At 34.8% G+C, this 23,143-nt stretch overlaps 1 pseudogene; it reads right to left on the bottom strand.

The window, feature by feature from the left end:
• Nucleotides 1-5,857: 5,857 nt before the first annotated feature.
• LOC140968082 (uncharacterized) lies at nt 5,858-21,747 on the bottom strand (annotated as a pseudogene).
• Between the last annotated feature and the right edge of the window lie 1,396 nt (nt 21,748-23,143).

Raw genomic sequence — 23,143 nt, 5'->3', positions numbered from 1 at the left:
GTTTATTTAGTTTAGTATTAATTTGTGACTAATCATCTTCAATCATTAAATTTTTTTTGGTATGTTTTTAGTCAATCCAAAATATTTATATTTGGTACCAGGGCAATGACATATAAGGAGTAATCATCCAACAACCCAGCTCTCCATACTACTCTTGATGATACCACCAATTTGTCATGGTTATAAACTGAAATTGTTGATAGACTATGTCTCAAATCAAATTAATGTATTTGATTTATGTGGTTAGTTTTATTCATTTTAATCATTGTGCTAAAATATTATAAATACATGACACTACATTTTTTCATAGTTCTTATACATTCACATTGTGGATTCAAGTTCAAATATTTAACTTGCAACAAAATCAATTTTCTATTTTTCAATTTCTCATTTTTTCATAAGATGTTTGAAATTATTTCGCACCATTTTTTATGCATATGTTAATTGGATTTGTTCATATATGTAGAAACGCTCAGCTCAACCAAGATTTATTTTGTAATATTGTTCATGTATAAAGACAAAAATCTAATTGATCAGCAGAGTTTCTTGATGGATTGCCTAAGATTGGTATGAAATTTGACATCTTAGATGAGAGTTGGAAGTATTGGGTTGAATATAGGAATGTAAATGAGCCGAGCCGAGCCGAACAGTATCAGGCTCGGGCTCGGCTCGTTAAACTATTTTCTCGGCTCGGGCTCGGCTCGGGCTCGTTACGAGCCTTTGGTTTGAAGCTCGGGCTCGGCTCGTTCGGAAGTTATGAGGCTCGGGCTCGGCTCGAGCTCGGCTCATTAATGGCTCGTTTATCTTGTTTAATGAGCTTGGCTCGGGTTCGGCTCGTTAAACAAGCTCATTTATCTTGTTTAATGAGCCTGGCTCGGGCTCGGCTCGAGCTCGGCTCGTTAATGGCTCGTTTTTTAACATAATTTTTAATTTTTAATTTATTATTATTTATCATACATAATTATTTTAATTTTATAACTCATTAATTATCTCAAATTCGAGCTCACGATCTACCTAAACGAGCCGAGCTCGAGCCCGAGCTCGTGAACCACTTAAACGAGCCGAGCTCGAGCTCGAGCTCACGAGCCAGCTAAACGAGCTGAGCTCAATTTTGTGCTCACGAACCTATTATCGAACATGTTCACGAGCTAACGAGCCGAACATCATTAATCTCAAGCTCGGCTCAACAAAATTGTCGAGCCCAAAATAAGGCTCGGGCAAGGCTCGATAAGCTTAACGAACGAGCTCGAACGAGCTTTTTAACGAGCCGAGATCCGAAAAGCTCGCGAACAGTTCGGTTCATTTACATCCCTAGTTGAATATGGTGGTATAACTGGATTTGGAGTTAGGAAGTATTATTTTAACAAGAACAAGAACACTGGCTTTATAATTTCGTATAAATATGTTTGTTGCAAGGAAGGCGTTCGTAAACAAGACAAAAGAGATTCTTTGACACTCAATCCTCGGCTTGAGACTCGAACAAATTGTAAAGTAAGATTGGAAGTGACATTTGAAGATAGTAAGTATAAAGTTACCGAGTTTATCGAAGAGCGTAATCACCCGCTCCATCTTCAAGAGAGAGTTCACATGTTGTCTTCCCAACGTAGTGTTACAGAAGTTCAGGCCTATGAGATTGATTTGGCAGAGGATGTTAGGCTTAAACCGAAATTGACTTTTCATTTGATGAGTGGACATGCAGGAGGAAGAGATTGTCTTTGTTGTACCATGTTGGATGCTAAAAACTATATTCGATCCAAAAAACAAAGAAATATACCATATGGAGAAGGTTGTCTGATGCGATATTTCAACATCTATCTAAAAATCCAGCATTTTACCATGCTAATAAGATGGATGTGGAAGAACTGATAATTAATGTTTTTTGGGCCGATGCAAGAATGCTAATTGACTATGAGTACTTTGGTGATGTTGTGTCACTCGATACCACGTATTGTACAAACCATGCACACCGACCACTTGCTATCTTCTTAGGTTTCAATCATCATAGAGGAGCAGTGATTTTTGGTGCAACACTTTTGTATAATGATACCGCAGCATCATTTAAATAGTTGTTCGAAACATTTTTAGAAGCACACAAGAAAAAAAGAACCATTACTATCTTCACTAACCAAGATCAAGCTATGGCAAATGCTTTGAAGGAGGTGATGTATGAGATATTCCATGGATTGTGCACATGGCACTTAATGCAACACATGGCTACAATCCACTTACAATACAAAGGAGAAATGGGCAGCTTGTTACATGAAGAAGGCTTTTACGCTTGGTATGAGGAGCACACAACTTAGTGAGAGCATCAATTCTGATATCAAGATTTGTATGAAGCCCGACTTAGACATAATGCAATTTTTTAAGCACTTCGAACAGTTCTTAGAGAACAATCGATACAATGAGCTAAGGTGTGAATTTGAGACACCAAAAATTACCAAGATTAAAGCTAGAGAGTTCTCTTATGTTGCGTCAACTTTCTGAGATTTATACCCCCACCGTCTTTAATTTATTTCAATTGGAGTTTGTTTTGTTTGCAGCGTCTTACATAAAATATAAAAATTAAACCCAACCATTATTTGAATATGTTGTTGGGATAATCGACAAAAACGGAGAATGGAGAGTGACATTTAATCCTAGCACCAAGATGATTTCCTGTAGTTGTCGAAAATTTGAAATGAATGGATTATTGTGTTGTCATGTTGTGAAAGTATATGATGTGATGGACGTCAAAAGACTTCCAGATCATTATATCTTGAATAGGTGGACGAGAAAAGCTAGGAGTGGAGTGGTACATGGTTATATGGGCAATGAAGTCAAAGAAGATCCTAAACTAGAAAGTACGGAATGATATAGAAAACTTTTTATGATGTTCGTAAGGCTGGCAACCGAGCCATCCGTCCACCCATCAACTTTCTCTTTGGTGCATAATTCAGTGTGTGATCTAACCAAGCAGGTCATGGAAATATGTCTGATAGAAGTGAGCCAAGAGAATAATGGTTGTGTCAGGACATCATCTATAGGACCTTCCATTGTACAAGCAAAAGGATTCGAGAAAAGAATTGGTGTGAAAAAGTCGAGACGATTGAAGAGTTGGGTAGAACTTCAATCAAAACGAAAAAAAACAAATCCGAAAGTCCAAGTAAATATATTTATTACTTTTGACAGTTTTTGGAAACCAAAATTGCCTAAATTACTCTTTTTCCTTATAATCATTACAGGATATTGGAAACCATGATGAATTGCTTATATCTTATTCAGTACCGTCTGTACCTCATCCATATGTTCAAGCAGCTGAGAGTCAATTAAATTTCACCGAATTATTGACGATATGAACTTCAATGATATATAGAATTTTTTTTGTGTGTCAAAATTTTAAGCAAAAAAAAAAAAAAAACATTCTTATAAGGCGAAAATGTTTATTAAAATATGTATTCTTATTTAATGTAGGCACCACTTGACTATCCCCAATATTCTCTTGGATCCATGGAAACTCATATTCTTGAGTAGTTGTCTTTCTCTTTGAAAGTATAATACCATTATTTGAATTGAATGCTCAAATGTATGAATAATTTTTTTGTCTATAAACTATATTTTGGGTATGCCGAATTTATAGTCTAAACATAACCTACACTTCTGCTATTTGAAACAGAAGTGATGCAGTGATGTTACAGACCCAAAACCTGGATCAGACCTAAATAGTAGTTGGACATCAGCAATGCATTTGTGCCAATTAGGAGTTTAGTGGGAGCACCAATGCATTGCGTAAGTAAATTATGTTTTCAAGAAGTGAATGTATTGAAGTGATAAATGATATGTTATTTTTGACATGGCAAGTGCTAAAATCCAGGTCGGAGGAGTATACAGTCATGTTTTTCAAAAACCTTGCAAACTTTTCATTTGTCAATCTAGTTGCTTTGCTTCAACCGCTTTTGTAGTTATTTCCATTATTGTGTAGCCATCTGAAATATTGTTTTGCTTTAAGTGGGATCTCATTTAAGAAAATAGTAGATGATCCTCATACTTTTTGGAGGTTTTATGTATTTCTCAAATAAATGAAGTCGTGATTTATGGTTAAAAATGTTATATGCCACTGAGTGAAAATGTTTTACTTATGCTTATTAAAATAATTTCACAATATTCATAAAAGTGTATTTTTCTAAATGTAGCTCCTTATTGAAAATATTGATAAAACAACTGCTAATATCACATTTATTGCTTGAATTTCATATTTATAATTTTTTTAGTGTGTAAAAATTTGAAGTAACAAGTATGGAAATTTCTTTTAACAAATAAATATTTTTTATGGTCGGATTAGAATTTTTTTTAGTGATACGGAAAATTTGTTAACAAGTAAAAATATTATTACTGATATAATAATATTTAATTTTAAAAATTAATTTAACTTAATATAAATAAATTATATACATTATTTCATATACCATAAATTTAATTAGAATTTAATATATAATTAATTAAAAATTTATACTTTATTTAAAATTTTCGTTTAGTTTAATTTTTTAAGTAAAGTTAGTCAATTATTTATCATTAAATTATTTTTTGATTTTTTAATTTTAATAATAATACAATTTATACAGTTTGGGTCGTGCTTTTGCAAGCCCAAGAAAAAAAACTTACAGAAAAATTATAAGAGACAAAAAAAGGGAAGAGAAAACATAATACGGTGTCATTTGACAGCAGAGGATCAGACCCGGTGGGTTGGGGCCAAAGTGCGTGGAGGAAAATTTGTTTCAATGGAGGAAAATATTGAGCTATGGTCATTTCAATAATATTATAAATATTGGGTTCTAAAATATTTTTAAGGGTAGTCTAGTATTTTAGAGGGCATGAGAGAGTTGAAAAAAATAAAATTAGTTGAACCAAAGGAAAAATATATACTCCTCTCTCTCATATATTATGTGTTTTCACGAGATTATTGGAAAAATTAATTTTTTAAAAAAACTCCAATTTTATACTTAATTAACGAGCGTTTGAATAAGATAACAAAATTGTTGAAAATAGTTAATGTATTTAATGATGAAAGTATATTAATAAAATAATAGAGACAAAATACTAAATATTGAAACCACAGTATATATATTTGAGGAATTAACATGGTATGCAACGAAAAAAAACAGGATAAACACGTCAAACAACGTGAAAATAAATTAATGTGAAATAAATACAAGACAAAGCTGACATTGATTAATATTTTTTGAAATTATGAACTCATTTGATCACCATTTCCAATTTTGTGTTAAATTTTTTTTAAATATATATTATAACCTTGAAATACAACTTTATTGGTTAAACTTTATTTTTTTAAAAATAACCTTCATTTGATTATATTCAAATACGATTATTTTTTTAAAAAATGAATTTTGTATTGTGAATATAGTCAACAAAAAATAGAAAATAACCCTTCATTACCCCATTCTTTGATTTATAAACAGAAAATAGACAATCGTGAGTTGATAAAAGATTTCAATGAGCTTTCTGAAAACTTCATTGAATCTCAACGCCTCTAGGCTCTATTGTTCATTCATTCGAAAATGATCCAGAAGTGTGATAGATTTAGACAATCTACACTTACAAGAAAAAAATAATTATACATTTATTTTAAATAATTGATTTCAAACACAAAGAAAGATTTGACTGAAAACATTAAAAAAAATCGAACTTGATTTATGTTTGCAAATAAATTTAGAAGAGAAACATACAGATCAGTTTTTCAAAAAAAAAAAAAAAAAATCAGACATTTAAAATTATTACCAAAATTTCATTTCTTAAACTATCCAGTGCCGTCAAAAATAAAATCAAATTAAAATTCTACAAATGGAAGATCATTTATTTAAAAAATTGGAAATAATGAGAAATTAACCAGAAAAATTAGTGAATATCAGCTCGACCTTTAGATTCAATGAGGAGGTTCATTTTGAACTTGAGTTGCTGGCAAATAAATGGTAAAAAGTTATTATTAGTAAAAAAAAATTAATAATAAATTAACTATTTTTGGATGCATAACATAAGGAATTGAAACTGACATCAAATGCACCATGAACGAACATCATTAATCAGTTTCACTATCAGTTCTTAGCTTGGACAAAATGACTGAACAGCCGGGAAATGTCAAGTCTCGAATTTGTACCTCTTTCTTTGTCTGAACGATCATCTTGAGGTTTCATCGCGGGGAAAAGTAAAACCTCCTACTCAAAAAAGTTCACATTGTGAATCTTCCAAAGAACATGATGGAAATATTTCATTATAATCATACGAAAGGTGCAAATGAAGAAATCACAAAAATAAACCTTGCCTAAGACAAACAATGGTTTAGAAGTACCCAATGTGCATCGACAACCATTATGTAATAAACTGATAACATGGTGCAAATGAGGGAACCAGACAACAAACTACCAATACTACACAAAAACAACAAATGCCACTAACCTTTATATTCTGCGAGTCTGTCAACATCATTGTTAATCGATCAACGCCCAATCCCCAACCAGCAGTTGGAGGTAATCCATACTCAAGAGCCCGCAAAAATGATTCATCCAAGACCATTGCTTCATCATCGCCAGATTGTCGGTCCTAATTATACCACAAAAAATAAGTACATTATACCATAAATACACACTAATAATTTAAGCATCGTCAAGTTTATACAAGTTAAAACAATACTGTTATAAATACCTTGAGTTGTTTAGCAAAACGCTGGCGTTGAACAACTGGGTCGTTCAACTCAGTATATGCGTTGCAAACCTGCCCACGATAAACAGACATAAATATAGGTGTGTGTGCGTCTACACAGCATTGCCTACGCAGAAAAATGGGGGAAAAAACAAAACGAAACGAAACGAAAAGAGAGAGAACGAAATACATAATGAGGGATCGTACTTCAAGCTTGTTGATGAACAACTCAAATCTTTCAGTTAGACCTTGCTTAGATCTATGCCACTTTGCCAATGGACTCATGATCTCAGGATGATTGATGATAAAAGTAGGGTTTCTGCAAGTCTCCTCCAGAAAGAATCCTACAAGCTGCAATCGACAAACTCAATAACTTGTAATTTTTCATATTGGGACAGAGAGGTCAGGGTAGGAAAAGGCAGAATAGAAAAGTATAGAAATTGAGAGAGTGGTATTTTTCATATATCTAAGAGTACAATCTCTCAGTTTAAATAGAGTACAAGGATTACAACAAACTCCAAAAACTCAGAAATCAAATATTATCCTATTTAATTTAAAGATTAGATTATCTTATCAGGTAATACCTATTTATTTATTCTACACCCCCCTCAAGCTTGGCGGTAGATATTGACGAATCCAAGTTACCAATAAGAAAAGGGGATTCTGATAATCCCTTTGTGAGGAAATCAGCAAGTTGATGAGATGTAGGAATATGTTTAATACTAAGAATCCATCCATCGAGTTTCTCTTTGATAAAGTGTCGATCAACTTCAACATGTCATGTCATGATGGACTAGAATGTGAGCCATGCTGATTGTTGATGTATTGTCACAATAGAGAAACATAGGGCCTTTACATTCCATCTTCAAATCCTTGAACATTCTCCTAATCTATATATAAGTTCACATAGTCTATATGTCATTGCTCGGAATTCAGATTATGCCCTACTTCTTTTCGCCACCACTGATTGTTTATTGCTGCGCCAAGTTACAAGATTTCCCCAAACTTTTGTACAGTAACCTGAGGTCTATGTTGTATGGATACAGGTACGGGTTTCATATCGAATAGAATACGGGTACAAATAGGGCACGAAAATATAAGACACGATAAGATACGACAATTATTCAAATATATTATTTTATATAAATTGAGTATCAAAAATTGTGTGTGTGTGTGTGTGTGTATAAAATATATATAATATACAACTTCATAGGAGTTATTCAAGAAGAAAAAACAAAAAAAATGTATCACCATCGTGTCCATGACATATCCTAACCGTGTCCAAGACGTATCCGACTGGTCAAACCTACAAAAAGTCAACGACAAGGATTTTCCATATCCGACACGCGTATCGACATGTTGTATCTGTATCCGTGTCGTATTCGTGTCCGATACTTCCGGAAAAAAATTTAAGAGTAACCGTCCTACATAGCATGTGGTTGATTTTCGATCATCAACAGAACATGCCCAATCTACATATCTGAATGCACTAACATTTCGATCACCATTCTTTCTGAAGAACAAGCCCCTCCCAAGGGTTTGTCTCAGATAACTCAAGACTCTATATACTGCGTCGAGATGTTGTCGAGGTGAGTGCATGTATTGACTTACCAAGCTGAGTGTGAATGATGTGAAAGATAGATGAGCTTCTCAACCGAGCGTTGATATCTTCCAACATCTACAGAGTTCCCACGAGCATTTTTCATTTATTTCCCAATTCAACAGGTGTTTACTTGGTTTGCAACCGAGCATGCATGTTTCTTCCAATAAATCTAACATGTATTTCATTTGGGAAACTGAAATGCCTTTCTTATTTCTTGCAATCTCCATTCTCAGAAAATACTTTGTGCTCCAAGGTCTTTGACTTCAAATTCCATAGCCATCTTCTATTTCACAGTCTCCGTTTCTTGATTGACATCACCAATGATAATAATATCATCAACGTATACAATTAGAATTGTGATCTTCCCATTCTCAGATTGCTTGATGAAGAGTGTGTCATCAGCTTCCCCTTGATTGTATCCAAATTTCTTGATAGCTTTTGAGAATCTATCAAACCAGACTCGTGGTGACTGTTTTAATCCATAAAGAGACTTGTTAAGTTTACAAACAGTATGACTGCCCAGCTTTTCTTCAAACCTCGAAGATTGACTCATATAAACTTCATATTCTAATTCTCCGTTCAAGAAAGCATTTTTTATATTGACTTGATGTAGTGGCCAGTCGAGGTCGGTAGCCAAGAACAGAAGGATGCGTACTGTATTCAACTTGGCAACTGAAGTGAAGGTTTCGACATAATCAATGCCATAGGTTTGTGTGAAAGGGTGCCGTGCAACCAGCCGCCCACGGACATCATCCAGATCGTGGTTGAGGCCAACAAGAAATTTGAAAACGCTCTCCTTTTCCAGATTCAGCCTGAATTTCAGGCTACAGTCAGTACTCAGTACACGTCTTCATATCCTCAAGAAAGAGATTTAATTCTTGCCATAATCCTGCAAATCAAAGAAGTATCGTGTGACTGAATTGGAGCCCTGTTTTATTTCCTTCAACTTGAACCGAATTTCAGACACTTAAGAGGTATTTCCGAGGTCGGAATACATCTTCTGAGCATCAAACCAAACTTCTTTTGCTGTTTTGAACCACACGTAGAGACGGCTAATATTAGGCTTCATGGAATTCACAAGCCAAGCAAGAACGATGGAGCTATCAGCCAGCTAGGTTACTAGCCCAACTGATACCAACATTTTAAGAATCTAGGTGCTTAAGCCTGTACGTCCTGGGTTCAAGTGTTGAGAGATGCGAAATAAACCACTTTCCAGAGGTGAAATATTCTATGAGTGACGGTACATTGACATGGGCATGGGCATGGGCTCATGCTGGACCATCCTAACGACCCATGACCAGTAATGGTGCATGGGTATGGGCTGAGACCTATGTTGGTTCAGCCTAATGGCCCATGATCATTATGGATCAGATGAAGCTGATGCAAGGGGGTCTCCTGTTAGATGTTGCCCTAATTTGCCACGGGCACAAACCACAATCTGTACAGATTGTGCCCACTGGAGGTAATGGCGGCCATTAAGGTGATGGACTGTGATTTGAAATGAAGAGGTTACCCCCGGAAAGAGGAGCAACAGACCCAGATGGACCAGAAGATGCTTTGGCCATGAATTCACCGGACGGGGTGGAAGATTTTGACGATTCAGTGGACATAATGAGCGTGAGAGATTGAAAGAAAAATTCAGAAGGTTGCGATGAACAAGAAGAACCTCACGGCTCTAATACCATATAGAAATTGAGAGAAGAATTTTTCATATCTCTGCGAGTACAATCTGTCAGTTTAAATAGAGTACAAGGATTACAACAAACTACAAAAAATCAGAAATCAAATATTATCCAATCTAATTTAAAGATCAAATTATCTTATCAGATAATATCTATTTATTTTATTCTACAAAAAGTGTATTCAATTTAAAGAAATAAACAGCTAATAACCCAATGTGTCATGCTTTTGTTATCAAACAGAATGGCAATTCGCAACTATTCAAACAAAATGCACATGCAATCAAATGTCATGTTACATATTTTTTCACTGTGGCAATCATGCATGAATTTAAAAGATCTTAAAAGCAAGTTATCATGGAGATATTCAATAGAACTGCAGAGACACTTCAAGTTTATGTTAGCTAACTGACACTTGTAAGCTATGTAGTAAACTTCAAAAAAACTGTATAGAAAGCAACAGTTTCTTACTTTATCTAACAATCTAGCTGTCGTTTTAGGAGGAGGGCATTGGATATCAAACTTTGAACACACATCTAACAGATATATGTTGGCTTCTTCACTAGAGAGGTCCTTGGGGATGCTAAGATCTGCCAGCTTTTCCAATTCATCTATTATATCAATTCTCCTGAAAATGTGAAAAAGAGATGTCCATCTTGCAGCCATCAACAAAGGAGTGCCCGATTAGTGAATGAACACAAGTACAAAAACCTGAAAGGAGGGGTAAAGTCAATCTCAATGGGATCATTGTCCAATCCATTGGCATGATATTTAATAATGTAGCCACCGGTAAGTTCCTTGACCATTCCTGTTTCATGGTATTTGTTAGAAAATTCCAAGGCAGATGTCAATTGCATTTAGTCAAGGTTATAATATATATTTCACATACCACTGAGCATTTCTTCAGTTAGCTTCATCAGATCATAGTAATCCGCATAAGCCATGTAAAGCTCACACGTTGTGAACTCAGGATTGTGTGTTAAATCAATTCCCTCATTCCTAAATTGTTTACCAATTTCATAAACACGGCCTAAACCACCAACAACCAATTGCTTAAGATATAATTCAGGAGCAATGCGCATGTAAACCTTCTTATTAAAAACATTGAGGTGGGTCACGAATGGTCGAGCAGCGGCTCCCCCAACAATATTGTTCATCAAAGCTGTTTCGACCTTAAGACAAAAGGAGATTAAAAAGCATACATAAGAATTTGAAAGGGAATCATAAACTATGCAAGTGACAGATTATTAGGGTAATTACTTACCTCCAAGAAACCCTGAGTGTCGAGAAAACTTCTGATGTAAGAAATGACATTTCTCCTAGCCCAGAATATTTTTTGAACTTCCATATTCAACAACAAATCCAAAAACCGCCACCTATACCTTGTCTCCTACAAAGAAATTTTATAATTCTCAATCGATAAACTGATATTTCTTCATAGTCAATAGTAAATAATGTGCAAGAAAATTCTATCTCAATTGAGATAGAAAAAGTTGGTAGTAAAGCAAAGGAAAAGACAGAACACTGTAAGATACATGAAATCAATTAGTCACAAAGTCCTGAAAAATTCTTAAATGTTTGTTTTCTAACCTACACAAGTGTTAAGCATTCGTGGACACCATATTACTGATTTGGTAAATTAACATCAAGGAATTCTACATCTCATTTGGCAATTTCCAGTTTTTATATTCGAGGAATAATAAGTTAACTCCAGTCATAATCTATTAATAACCATACACATTAGATACCTGTTGGTATTTTCTTGCCCTAATAGGCACAGCAATCAATCAGGGCTTAAAAGAAAAACAATGAGTATTGAATTTCGGTAAAATGAATCCCCATGACATTATTTAAGAAGCACTTTCAATCAAGTAATGAACGCAACAATAAAATATTTCTCAGTTGACCTTGCCGTTAAATAGACACAAAAAACATTTAAAAATATTTCTTCACAAATAATGCATTAGAATATTTTAGGCTCACAAACTCATACCAATATGGAGAAATTAAATTAATAGCATTGTTAAATAATACCTGATCCTTCAACGTGTAAGCCTCGAGGTTTCTGACACGTCCTGGGACCCAAGAATCAGCTACCTGTCCAATGAAATTAAATGTCAAAAAAACATAAATTTCTAATCCATTACAGAAGTAAACATAGAAAAGGTCACCTTAGCATTATTAGAGCCTGAAACAATCTTTGGTCGTTGCATCATGTGGAGACACTGAGAGAGAACGATAAATGTTTTCGGGAAAATACTCAGCTCTCCTCTTTTACTCTTACCTGCACAATGGAGTACTACAATATGAGATACCAAAGATGCGGGAAAAGAAAACATGTATGAACAAACCTCAAAAAGTAACCTAAACTGCACGGATATTATCTCAGACATAAGATGAAAGACAAGAAAGACAATTAAAAATTACAGCAAAGATATAATATGGAGAAAAACATATAACAAAGTTGTTATATGCCAAGCAACTGGCCAACTAGATAACAAGTGTCTATGAATGTTGTACATATCAATAAAGGGTTAACTATATTTACATATGTAAAAAGTTTGCTATAATTACAAAAATGTCCAATTAATCTAGAAAATTGAGGTTAATATAATATTATATTTATGCCTGCTAACTGTAAAAGTTACATATACCTTTCTGAGGTAACATATATCTTACAAACACATTTATATGATCAGTTCAATTTAATTTGATTTTCTTTGGGATTTATGAATTTATAATCTCATTTTAGATAAACCAAAAGGTAGGTAAAAAATAATACAAAATTAAAACAAAAAATCTAACTGAAAGGTGAAAGGTAAGGTGGTGTTTGGTTGGGCTTTGGGTTATTTTTTAGTTGTGATTTTTGAGTTGAAGTTTGAAAATATTTTGGAGATATTTTGATTTTGTATGTAATCTATAAATTTGAAAATTGGTAAGATACATGATCTGTCGAAAACTAATAATGAAATAACACTTAAGTAGAAAAGGCAAAGAGAATAGAAGGCATTTAATGATTATATTTTAAATAAGTGACTTAAATATATTATAATATGTTGTACAATAGAACTCATGTATCTCAATAAATGTATGATATTGTCCACTTTGGGGCCTAAGACTTCATGAGTTTGTTTTATGAACTTTACCCAAAAAGCCCACTTACCAACGAAATATTTTTATTAATATATGATCTTCTCTATGTCTCCAATGTGGGACTTGGTTGAATTATCAACCATCCTCTTCTCAAACAAAGGACATCAATCTTCATGATCTAGACCTCCTCTCAAGCCCATCCGTCCATCATCTCCACTTGAAAGATCGTACACTCCAATTGTGGTCACTCATCTCCACTATGTTGGGAGCACACGTCTCACGTGAAATATTCACCTGAATTGAGAGCTCATCACAAATTTTACTTGGAGCCTCTACCTCTTTCATTTTAAGTATCTAAGGATTTCACCCACATTATTCGATATAAACCAGTGCTCTAATACCACTTGTACAAAAGAATCCAAATATCTCCACAATTGTATGATATTGTCCACTTTAAGCCTAAACACTTGTTAATTTGCTTTTTGACTTACTCAAAAAACCTCGTACCAATTAAGATATATTTTCATCTTCATAACCCATAATCTTTCTTATGTATTTTAAATGTGGGACTTTAGTTGAATTCTCAACAAAATACATGCATAACATATTGTGAAAATAATATTTTGAAATGGTGTTTGATGACAAAAATTTGAGCTGAAAGTTGTATTTCAAAAACACAACAAAACAGGGCCTATTTAGGTTCATTTTTTAAAATTTTCCAATTTCACATAAAAAAAAAACACATCAATCAGAATATAGCAATAAATTTAAAACAAAAAATTTTGCTTTCAAATCGATTCTCTTTTGGTTTTTTTTATCTCTTTGTCAAAACTTCTTCTTGAATATCAAGACCTCAAAAATCACAAACACGAGGGTTTACTGTAAAGTACATACAACCTCGAGAGAATTAAATGTAAAATTTAAAGTTAAGGTGTAAATATCAGATTTACATAAACACTAGCGGAGCTATATGTGACTTTCAAATTTAGCTGTTGTGATGCCCCATATAATTAATTTGTTGGACCAAGTCAAATTTAAAGATATGAAAAATGACTTTGACGGTTTGACCATAATAGAAAAATAACGAGAATTAAAAAGACCTGTTGAAAATAAGAGTTGAAATTATTGAATGTTGAAAATAGGAGTTGTAAATATTGAAAATTAGTTTGTGATGATGTATGTAATGATGTATTTATTTTTGGATTATTTCTAAAGAAATTCTATAAATAGGTCTCTCAATTTCTAGATATCGTGTATTCCGGTAGATCAATAATTAATAAGCCACAAACCTGGAAACCCAATTATGCCAACATTATCGCCTCTCTTGATCAAGGAATGAAATGTATAGAACTCTTCTTCATTCAAATCCGATTCCCTAGGCCAAATTCATAGAGAAATCTCCATGAGAGAAAGCACAAAAGCCACAAACACCATGTAATATTGTCCATTTCTGGGTGAAGTTTACCTTGCATCAGCCATAACTTGAACTTTAGCACCACCACCATGTAAATCATAAAAGAATAGCTTCGATGATGATGAACGCTTGTTCATGAGACGTCCTTCCAAGGAAGACATTTATAATGAGAAGAAATAAACAATTTAATATAATACGCAGTATAATCACATTCATAAAGACTCTTAGTACCAGCTATTCTTTCTTCAACATCTTTAAGATGATCCCCACTATTCAAACTTCTGTATCTCTCTATATATTCATGGATAGTTAAAGTAGGTTTGTAGGCATACTGATTATTCACATCTTCCTTCTGAGCTGCAAGAGATCTCAGTCTATTTTCATAATATTGCTGCAGATAAAACATTTCAATCAATGACACATGATACATAAGGATGGAAACGGGACGGGTCTAGATGGGTATGGCCAATCCCAGGACCCAACCCGAACCATAACCATAACATTTCAATAATAAATTAACAAGGAGTGAAAATATTGTGAAATAACTATTAGGACATTCATTATTTAATATAAATTTAATATGGTAAATATATATATATATATATATTAGAAATTAGTAATATATATATATCAGTCGGGTCCACTAAAACCCATTACATCCTGGACCCGTTGACATGGTCTACACCCGTCCCGCTACCCGTCTAGACCCGGTTCATTTAGTGTGGGGTCGGGTTCCATTGCCATCCCTAATTGATATAGATAGCCTTCTTGAAGAAACATAATATTGACCATCCATAGCCACCTAAACAATAAGGGAAGAAAGAATGTGACAATAAAAATGGTAAATAGAAAAAAGACCTACCGTTGGATCCATGCTCTCATGTTCTGCAGTAGCAGATTTCTCAACCTGTTGCTTTGGTTTGATAGAGGTCTGAAATGTATAATACGATCAATAACAAATGTAATCAAAAGAACACAAAATCTCATCGACTATTGGCTGGAAGGCTAAAACGAGGCTGTGTATGCAAGATTTTCTAAGAAGTTAATTCTTTTATAGAAATTTCTGAACAAACAACAATCAAATTATAAAAATTTCTGGGGAAAAAAATTTTTTGTGCGCTGCTGAGTTTCCAGATGAAGAAGTGAAAGGAAAGGAAAGAAAAATCATACCATAACCCTATTCTTTGTGGATTCCAGATATTTTCTCCATAGCAGCTGCATGGGCACATTAAGACTGGCATCCACCATCGTTATTTTTGGCCAGCTAAAGGAAATAATTGTCAAATGGAGGATTGACTTATAATGGGTTTGGGGTTTCTGATTTTAAATCCGGGTGTGCATGGGTTGGGTCTGGGTTTTACTATACACAACCCGGAACTGAGCATATATATTTAGGGGTTTTATAGCTGATCAAAGCTTGGACAAAATAAGTAAACAAACAAGAAATGTGAAAGATATGATTTGTACCTTTTTTCGTCTGAAGGATCATCTAGGGGTTTCATTGCTGAGTAATCGTCCGAAGGATCATCCAGGGGTTTCATTGCTGGGTAAAGCAAAACCTCCTGCACAAAAAATAGATCACATGTGAAATTCAGAGTGTTGTGTGATGGAAATGGTTCATCAAAATGATATAGAAGGTCAAAATGCAGAAATCAAACAAGTAAACTTGCCCAAGACCAAAAACAAAGGTTTATAAGGACTCGATAATGTGCATGAACTTCAATTATATAAATAAACTGATAACATGATGCAAATGAGGAATCCACGTAACAAACCACCAATGCTACAAAAAACAAAAGATGCCATTAACCTTTATGTTCTGTGAGTCGGTCAACAACATTGCTAATCGATCGATGCTCAACTCACAACCACCAGTTGGAGGTAATCCATACTCAAGAGCCAACAAGAATGTTTCATCCAAGGTCATTGCTTCATCATTACCAGATTGTCGGTTCTGGTTTTAACATATGATTTGTCAGCACATTATAACCATAAAATGCATACTAATTATTTGGTTATAGCCAAGTTTACATTAGTTCAACATAATACTATACATACACGCATACATATAGTTCCGCCCGTTGTAATTGCCGGTCACAAGCCCGGATAAAGGAGGAGTGTTGGTGCTATGTCCATGATAGCATAGCACCGTAAAAAATATATATATCACCGTTGATGTTAGGCATGTGATGGCGAACCAACTATTGTGTCACAACTCTTCACATGGATTTTTATATCTATGTAGCCGACCCCGCAACTGACGGGAATCTGCTTTGATGATGATGATGACGACATACATATATATATATATATACACACACATACATATACCTTGTGTTGGTCGGCAAAACGTTGGCGTTGAACAACTGGGTTGTTCAACACAGTGTATGCATTGCTAACCTGTCCCATGGTAAACAGATACAAAGAAAGGCGTGAGTCGATAAATCGCCTGCAAGGAAAAAAGGAGGGAAACAAGAATGAAATAACGTCGAGGGTTCATACATCAAACTTGTTGATGAACAACTCAAATCTCTCAGTTAGACCTGGTTTCGATCTATGCCTCTTTGCCAGTGGACTCATGATCTCAGGATGATTAATGATAAAAGTAGGGTTCATGCAAGTTTCCTTCAGAAAGTGTCCTACAAGCTGCACCAGAAAACTCAATAATTTGTAACTATTAAAATTATGGCAGAGGCAAGGGAATGTTTTAAGGAATAGTATATTCGATACAGAGAAATAAACAGTAACCTCCCAATGTTTCATACCTTTGTTATCAAACAGAAACTGCAGAATTTCCAAATGTGTAAAACATAACACGCAAGCAATCGAATGCCATGTTACACAGTTTTACACCATGGCAATCATGCATGAAGCACTAAAACGCAAGTTGATATGGAGACTTTCTACGGAATAGCTGAGCCACTTCAAGTTTATTTTAGCTAAGACTAGGACACAGAAAATTTATCTTACTTTATCCAACAATTTAGCGGTTGATAGAGGAGGAGAGCATTTGATATCAAACTTTGAGCATGTATCCAACAGATATTTGTTGGCTTCTTCACTAGAGAGGTCCTCAGGTATACATAGATTTGCCAGCTTCTCCAATTCATCGATAACATCAATTTTCCTGAAGATGTAAAAACGATACGTCACGTCGCATCTTCGCACCATCAATATAGAAGTGCATCAGTAGTAAATGAACGAATGAGCACAGAAACCTGAAAGGAGGGGTGAAGTCAATCTCAATAGGATCATTCTCCAACCCATTGGCATGATATTTAATAATGTAGCCACCAGTAAATTCCTTGACCATTCCTGTCAACATTGTTTTTTTTCAAGAAAATTCCATGACAGATGTCATTTTAATTTAGTCAAGGTTATAACCTATATTTCACATACCACTGAGCATTTCTTCAGTTAACTTCATCAGGTCGTAGTAATCTTCATACGCCATGTAAAACTCACATGTTGTGAACTCAGGATTGTGTGTTAAATCAATTCCCTCATTGATAAATTGTTTACCAATTTCGTAAACACGGTCTAAGCCACCAACAACCAATTGTTTAAGATATGGTCCAGGCGAAATGCGCAAGTAAAGTTCCATGTTAAGATCATTGTGGCGGGTCACAAACTGTCGAGTAGTAGCCCCACCAGAAGTCATGTTCATTATGGGTGTTTCAACCTTAAGACAGGAGATTAAAAAGCATATATAAGAATTTGATTGCAAACAGAGGCTGAGCTAGGGATAAAAACTATTTAGACAAGCACTTACCTCCAAAAAACCTCGATTGTCAAGAAACCTTCTGATGTAAGAGATGAGATTTCTTCTCGTCCAGAATATATCTCGAACCTCCATGTTCAGTATTAAATCCAGAAAACGCCACCTATACCTTGTTTCCTATAATGAAATTTTATAATTCCAAATCAATAAACTGATGTCAATATGGTCAACATTAAATAATGTGGGAGAAAAATCACACTCAATTGGAAGCACGAGATAGAATAGTTGACAGTCAAACAAAGCCTGAGCACTTCAAGATGAATGAAATCAGATAACATAGAGTCGGTGAAAAATCCTTAAACGTTTGTTTTCTGGTGTACACAAATGTTAGGCAACGAGTGCAACATTGTTAGAAAAATTAATGATTTGGTAAACTGGTTACTATCAAGATATTCTACTTCACATTTGATTTTATCGAGTTTTTACGATTCAATAAATAATAAGTTAAAGGGTATATTGCATGCAGCCCCCTTTTGAAATTGATAACCCCTTTGGGAAATTGATAACCCCCTGTGAAAAAAAAATAGGCGTTTAACCCCCTATGTTTTTTAAAAAGAAACTCAAATAACTTCAACTTCATAATTTTAAATGTACAAGCTTTTAATACTTCCGACAATGTATAATTCACATTTTATGTGTTTGAAAGGAAATTGTTATTAAAACCGTATAAGAAATGTTTCACAACAATTTTAGCAAAATGACTCCATAAAATAATAAAAGACAGCTTGACTGAAAAAATAAACAAATCAGAAAAAATAATGCGATTTATATTCATTTGTACTAATCAGAGTTTGAATAATATACAGAAAATGTGATGAAAATTTATTTTGTAAACAACAAAAGGGATCCGAATCCTATTAATACTTTTATTAGGGGTTTATGAGCATGTTTTTGAAAAAACATAAGGGGTTAAACATCTATTATTTTTTACAAGAAGGCATTAGCTCTTTTGAGATTTGAAAAAGGGTTGTATGCAATATATCCCTAAGTTAAATTCAGTCACAATCTATCTACAACCAAACACGTATATAACTTCTGTCCATTTTCCTGCTCTAAAAGGCACGACAGCCAACGCTTAAAACAAACAAATGAGTCATAAATTTCGGTTAAATGAATCCCCAAAACATTATTTAAGGAGCAAATTAAATCAAGTAATAAAAACATTTCACTATATCAAAAGGCATATATATATTTTTTCTTTTTTTAAGAAACGGCTAAATATATTTATATATTAATAAACCTAATATTTCATTACATTAGAAATTCATATATTTGTATATCATGATCATGTCTAGATATTACTAGGCAATTAATTATTCCAGCGAAGATGACCTAGAAAAACATTATGAAAAACGCACAAACGGAACAATGATGAAAAACATTATGAAAAAGCAACTGATATATGAACAAATATTATTGATATGATTGTTTGACAGGTCTATGAATCGGACTCGATAATTATGGGTATGGGTTTAACTTCAGATGGTTCCAGGCAGGTTTGGGTTTTAGAAATGGGTCGGTATGGGTTCAGGCAGACTTGACGCATCGTCATCCCTAAATTGGAAAAGTTGAACTAATAGTATAGTTAATAATACCTCATCCTTCAATATATAAGTCTCAAGATTTCTGACACGCCATGGAACTCAAGGATCAATTACCTTGTCCAGCGTAACTAAATGTAAATAAAGCATAAATTTCTAATGCATTTCATAAGTCAGCATGAGAAAAGAAAGTCACCTGAGCAATATCAGAGACTGAACCAATTTTCGGCTGTGGCATATTGTGGAGACAGTGAGAGAGCACAATAAATGTTTTTGGAAAAATACTCAACTCTCCTCTTATACTCTTACCTGTATAATGAAGTACTACGAAATGAAATACATCATAATACATGTATGAACAAACCTAAGAAAGTGGCTTAATTTGTGTAGATAATGATCATCTCTCCAAGGACTATGCAGTCATAAATGATATTCTTTCACCATAAATCCTAAGTTCAAACGTTTAAGAGATCATTACATCCTTTCCTTTGAAATTTTGCCACAGAACATGAAAGATTCAATTGGTATTTTGTTGTATATCATGAATTTCAGTATATCATAATAATTAAAAAGTCACAAACCTGGAAACCCAATTACGCCAACAATGTCACCACGCATCACCGAAGAATGATATTTAGAGAACTCTTCTTCATTCAAATCGAATTTCCTAGGCCAAATTGATGATGAAATCCTCATTATTAGAAAACACATGTGCCACAAACAATACATAAAATTATATCTTTTCAGGTGAAGCGTACCTTGCATCAGCCATAACTTGAACTTTAGCTCCACCACCATGTAGTTCATATAAGAATAACTTTGATGATGATATCATGAGACGTCCTTCCAAGGAACCATTCAAAATTAGAATTAAAAAAAACAATTAAATACAACACTAAGAATCAATCACATTCATAGAGACTCTGATACCAGCTATTCTTTCTTCAGCATCCTTAAGATAATCCCCACTGTTTAATTTTTCGTATCTCTTTAAATATTCAGGGATAGTCAAAGTAAGTTCATATTCGTGAGGATACACGATATTCCCAGCTTCCTTCTGGGCTGCAAGAGATCTCAGTCTATTTTCATAATATTGCTGAAGATAAAAACATTTCATTCAACGACACATGATATAGATAGCCTTTTTGAAGAAACGCGATATTCCTCATCCATAGTTAACTAAACAATAAGGGAAGTAAAGACTATGAAAATAAGTGGTAAATAGTGCACAAGACCTACCGTTGGATCCATAGCACCGTGTTCTGCAGCAGCAGCAGATTTCATGGCCCCGTGTTCTGCAGCAGCAGCAGATTTTTCTGCATGTTGCTTTGGTTTGATAGAGGTCTGAAATGCATCACACAATCAATATCAAATGTGATCAAAAGAACACAATATCTCATTGAATATTGCCTGGAAGGCTAAAATGAGACTGGGTACACAAGCTTTTCTAAAAAGTTAATTACTTTGGCACAAAATGTTCAAACTTATGATGCATCTTAGTGCATGGATACCGCTGTTCAAAAACGAATTGAAATCGATATGATATAATTTTTATTCAGTAACACTAAAACCTATTGCCTTGAGGCTAAAACGCACTGTATCAGCAGACAGCATATTCACCCCTGTACATACCACCCATTTGGAGAGGAAAATTCTCAATGAAAAATCATATTAATAAATTTTATGGGGGGAAAACTTTACGTGCACTAATAAGTTCCCAGATTAAATTAATTTCCAAAGAACTGGAAAGGAAAGAAAAAATCAAACCATAAAAGTGGATGTGGACTGCAGAAATTTCCTGCGCCATGATTTTCTCCAGAGCACACGCATCGCCACCTTAAGAACGGCATCCACCATCGTCATTTTTGGCCAAAAAATTGTCAAATTGAGGGTTCAATGAGAAGGCGACGAGAGGCAGAAATATGTAGCAAAAATATGTAAAATTGAGGTGATGCCCGGGACATCCCGGGTCATGAATAGTACACGGGTTAGGATGATATGCTCTCAAGCCGATAGCATGACAAGACGGGTTAGAAACTTGAGTCATATAATTGTTCGAAACGAAGATAATATAACTTAGAAATCACAAAGCGAGCAATCAGTCAATGGGCCGAGTCCTTGGACCACCTGGGATATGACTTCCCCAAGACATGGAATGCCCGAGCTCTTCTATAATTGCCCGAGAAACATTCTGTTCGGTCACTTCGATATGAGTAAAGCATTTAATGGCGTCAATTTGGTAGAGCATGCACAGCCGACTTATTTCTGACAATAACATAAATGGTTGACAAAATTAAGTGGGCTGGGTGTGACTAGTATATGATTTGACATGTCAGAATATAGGATATAAGCAGCCACCCTATTATAATTAATGATCAGCGCAAGGAACGAGGTCATCATTGCAATCTTTACTATAAATATCAGGTTTTTTATTTGCATTGACTCTCCATTCAGATATTAACTCACATTAAATACTCTCATTTACTATCCCTTTTATACACCACTCACACGGTCATCTTTTGACTACATTGATTTTATTGCTTGAGTACTCTGCTGACTTAAGCATCGGAGTGGTCACGCCGAACATCCCTCCGGCGCCCATTCACGAGTTCATCTCCTTGTCTGCTAGTCACAGGGAAAACTATCTCTTGTACTACTCTTATTCCCTTCATTATCTTGATAGCAAATCCGGTGGAGCATCCGACCCGACTCGTCCATTTCACCCGGATCGCATCATTGGCGCCGTCTGTGGGAAATAGAGTTCTAAGACGTTGATATAGCTCCTACCAGAAGGACGAACCAAGACACCTCTCGAATCCAGGAGGAAAATAACACTCATCTTTCTGCTGCAGGTGGCCCGCCACCCAATGGCCCTCAGCCTACTATCCATTTGACACCTGCTGAGTTGACTAAAATTGTGACTGATGTTGTCAAGACAGCCATGGAAAAGCAGGCCACCACCCATCATTCTAGCCAACCTGAACAACCACATGAGCAACCACAGGAAGAGGAGAAAAGGGAAGAGCAGAGAGAGTCGAGTGCAGGTTCTAAATCCCCCACTGTTGCGGAAGAATTGGAGGAGTTGAGGAAAAAAGTAAGAGTATTAGAAGGGCAGGTTGGTTCTAAGAGCAATGCTCCAGCTATAAAGGGTTGCCCATTCTCTGATATTATCATCCGGGAACCGTTACCCGGACATTTCAAGTCAGCTAAGATCAGAGACTATGATGGAAGTTCTGATCCTGAGGAGCACTTGGCTCGCTTCGAAAACATGGCTATGTTGCATTGCTACGGGGACCAAATCAAATGTAAAGTGTTCCTCACCACCCTCGTCGACTCTGC

Source organism: Primulina huaijiensis, chromosome 2, assembly GCF_012295235.1.
Source record: "Primulina huaijiensis isolate GDHJ02 chromosome 2, ASM1229523v2, whole genome shotgun sequence".
NCBI classification, from domain to species: domain Eukaryota; kingdom Viridiplantae; phylum Streptophyta; class Magnoliopsida; order Lamiales; family Gesneriaceae; genus Primulina; species Primulina huaijiensis.
Note: the sequence above shows the minus strand (reverse complement) of the source record. Positions and strands in the feature narration are given on the sequence as shown.